General features: G+C 38.0%; 1 long non-coding RNA gene across 1 annotated transcript; it reads right to left on the bottom strand.

Moving 5' to 3' along the window:
- Nucleotides 1-1,791: 1,791 nt before the first annotated feature.
- LOC106591810 (uncharacterized) lies at nucleotides 1,792-3,653 on the bottom strand. Its single transcript, XR_001325492.2, has 2 exons — nucleotides 3,088-3,653; nucleotides 1,792-2,634 (listed from the first exon to the last, which is right to left on the bottom strand). It is a non-coding gene; the product is annotated as an uncharacterized lncRNA (long non-coding RNA).
- Between the last annotated feature and the right edge of the window lie 201 nt (nucleotides 3,654-3,854).

Genomic DNA, 3,854 nt, shown 5'->3' on the forward strand with positions numbered 1-3,854 from the left:
GACAGTCTGAGCACTGATGGAGGGATTGTGCATTCCTGGTGTAACTCAGGCAGTTGTTGTTGCCATCCTGTCCCGCAGGTGTGATGTTCGGATGTACCGATCCTGTGAAGGTGTTGTTACACGTGGTCTGCCACTGCCAGGACAATCAGCTGTCCGTCCTGTCTCCCTGTAGCGCTGTCTTAGGCGTCTCACAGTACGGACATTGCAATTTATTGCCCTGGTCACATCTGCAGTCCTCATGCCTCCTTGCAGCATGCCTAAGGCACGTTCACGCAAATGAGCAGGGACCCTGGGCATCTTTCTTTTGGTGTTTTTCAGAGTCAGTAGAAAGGCCTCTTTAGTCTCCTAAGTTTTCATAACTGTGACCTTAATTTCCTACCGTCTGTAAGCTGTTAGTGTCTTATCGACCGTTCCACAGGCACAGTGTTTAAACCCTTTACAATGAAGATCTGTGAAGTTATTTGGATTTTTACAAATTATCTTTGAAAGACAGGGTCCTGAAAAAGGGCCGTTTCTTTTTTTGCTAAGTTTATATGGTGTACTTAGCATGTAACTATTTAGCATGCTAATTAATGTTAACAACATCAAATTGGAATAAGTAAAATATCATACGTATTTCATATTCGTAACATATTGTATGAATTGTAATTCGTAATATACTTATACGTCCTACAAATCGTATTATATTGTACGACTCATATTACATTCGTAGGCCAATGTAATTTAACATAATATACTGGTATCATACTAAAGTGAGCGGTATGGATTTTTGTAAGATATAATACGTTTTGATCTGACACCAAGTTGTCCCTCAGGGCTTTGACCGTTGTTGCATCTGTGGGTCGCTCTGGATGGGAGTCTGTCAGATGACTAATGTGATGTAGATGTGGAGTGGCTTCACTGCAAATAGATTGTATGTTTTAAATATTCAACAATGATAATAAATAAAATAAAAAGTTATTCCCCTGCAGGTAGAGATGGTGTGATGATCAGTTATCTGTGGGAATGAGTTAGTAGACACAACATGTATCATATAGAGATGGTGTGATGATCAGTTTTCTGTGGGAATGAGTTAGTAGATACAACATGTATCAGATAGAGATGGTGTGATGATCAGTTATCTGTGGGAATGAGTTAGTAGACACAACATGTATCATATAGAGATGGTGTGATGATCAGTTATCTGTGGGAATGAGTTAGTAGACACAACATGTATCATATAGAGATGGTGTGATGATCAGTTTTCTGTGGGAATGAGTTAGTAGACACAACATGTATCAGATAGAGATGGTGTGATGATCAGTTTTCTGTGGGAATGAGTTAGTAGACACAACATGTATCAGATAGAGATGGTGTGATGATCAGTTTTCTGTGGGAATGAGTTAGTAGATACAACATGTATCAGATAGAGATGGTGTGATGATCAGTTTTCTGTGGGAATGAGTTAGTAGATACAACATGTATCAGATAGAGATGATGTGATGATCAGTTTTCTGTGGGAATGAGTTAGTAGACACAACATGTATCAGATAGAGATGGTGTGATGATCAGTTTTCTGTGGGAATGAGTTAGTAGATACAACATGTATCAGATAGAGATGATGTGATGATCAGTTTTCTGTGGGAATGAGTTAGTAGATACAACATGTATCAGATAGAGATGGTGTGATGATCAGTTTTCAACATTAGTTTAGGTGGATTCTTTTTTTACTACATAATGACTTTTGTTTAATGATACACAGGCTATGAAATGACTACGTGTTTATTACATTGTCTTATAAAACTAGATTGATTACTTTAGTCATGGATACATTTATTTGGATAACTGCAATGAATGTAATTGATCTGCCTATGAAAAATAAACATTCTACATGAATTTGTTCTGGTTTAACCTTTTGTATTTTCTGTATAGTTAACCCAAAAAACAATGTTTTTGTTTAATTCATGACATTCAAAATATCTATTGAGTCAAAACATGTCACTACACCTTTACACACCACCATTGGGACAATCCAATTTGCTACAATGCATACAAATGAATGTTTCGTAGTGTAAAGGACTTGAATATGTTTCTTATTAAATTACAGTTAAATAAAACTAAAACAAATTGTCATTTTTAAAGTGTTTTATATGGTGCCAAAGTCCAGGGACAGCATTACCACCACAATACAATAATGACCCAGTTACTATTGGGGAATGGATCCAGAAAGGAAGCTTGTGTTACCTTTCTCACACCACTACAGTATTCATTTCAACAGACCTTTTCCACGCCCCTTTGTTAGAGCTCAATATATTCCCAAGACTATATTGAGGGTCAGACTGTTGAAATGCCCAATTGATTATGTAAATCTACCACAACCTTTCCTATTGTGTTAGTCAGCACCACAGCATTTTAGGAAGCCATTGTTCAAAATGTGTTCATATATACATTACAATGGGAGGGGGTGTGGCATCCACAGGGGAGGAGGTTGATCTCAGACTTCTATTTAGGACTGGGATACTGTTCAGAGTTGACAAATTCCACACTCCAAACCTACAGTCACTGCGTCCTGATTGTGACAGTGGAGCCAAGTTTGCACTGCAGGATCCAGAGATGGCATCAGTGAAGCTGGAAGACTGCAGTCAAACACTGGAGCTGAATGTCAACATTAAAGATGAAGAAGAGGAGAAGATTGGGAAATCTGTTAATCATGGTAAGAGCTGGTTCTATCTAACTATAAATTATCTTGATAAATTAAACCTCCATAAATTATCGCCCAGTCTATTGTTAGGTTGAATTCTGTAATTCTGACATCCAATTATCTTCAACGCTTTTGAATTAGGAAAATGTTGAATTGGAAATTGGGTTACTTTGAGAATTGACTACGGTAATTGAAATGGAATTTACCCTGACAGTTGATAACCCTTGCGATAATGAGTGTGGGAAGATATAGCTAACACTTTTCAAAGGGAAGTTGGTTTTGAAGTTTCTGAACCAATATCTGAGAGATTAAGATCAGTAAAACATATATTTACCTGTATTTGGCACCCTTTTTTTGCACTAAAATACTTCAATATATACTTTAGAAAATACGTTTTTTACGCGTACCTGCTACATTCAGACACTTGTGGGCGTCCTAGAGAAAAATGTACTTGTTCGTGAGTCTCAGCTTGAAGGCCGAACTTTTCGGACGATACAGACAGAATTTGGTGTCTCCTGGTCTGACAAACAACACCGCAGCTCTGCCACGGAAGGACGACATCAGCGGATGCGGTGGATTGAGACGCAGCCCATTCAAAAATAAATCTAATGCTTAAAAAGAAGGATTTTGATGGGGATTTCTTTATTATTATGCTCACCAAGTGTTGGTTAGCTAACTGCAGAGGCATAACTGTAGCTAGCTAACGTTAGCAAACGTACTTAACTAAATTTAGCTAGGTAGCAAACGTTAGCTGGCGTTATTATTAGGCCTACCAACTACGCCAGCTAGCTAACAAGTTACCATAGCACATTGTACATAATATACTTTCCATGTAGTATATTGAGTTTGTATTAGCTAGCTAGTTTTCTAACATTGACTAGCTACTGTAGCTAGCTAAATTACCTAACCTACATCTGGCAAATCTCTATGTTCGCTACTCGCTAGCTAGCGGGGCTCACCCCTGTGTGAAGTTAGCCACAATAACGATTATGAATAACAGTGGAATGTCGCCTTCATAATAAAAGTACCACATTGGAAACAACAGGGTGAGGTCAATATTGGGTTAGTTATACAAATATTAAGTGTTAGAATGCACTTTTGTAGCTAGCTGGATAACACAATAACTAGGTATCAAGGCCTAGCTAGGTATAGGCCTAAACTATGGAAAGCATGA

The sequence above is a fragment of the Salmo salar genome, chromosome ssa17, assembly GCF_905237065.1.
Source record: "Salmo salar chromosome ssa17, Ssal_v3.1, whole genome shotgun sequence".
Taxonomy (NCBI): Eukaryota; Metazoa; Chordata; class Actinopteri; order Salmoniformes; family Salmonidae; genus Salmo; species Salmo salar.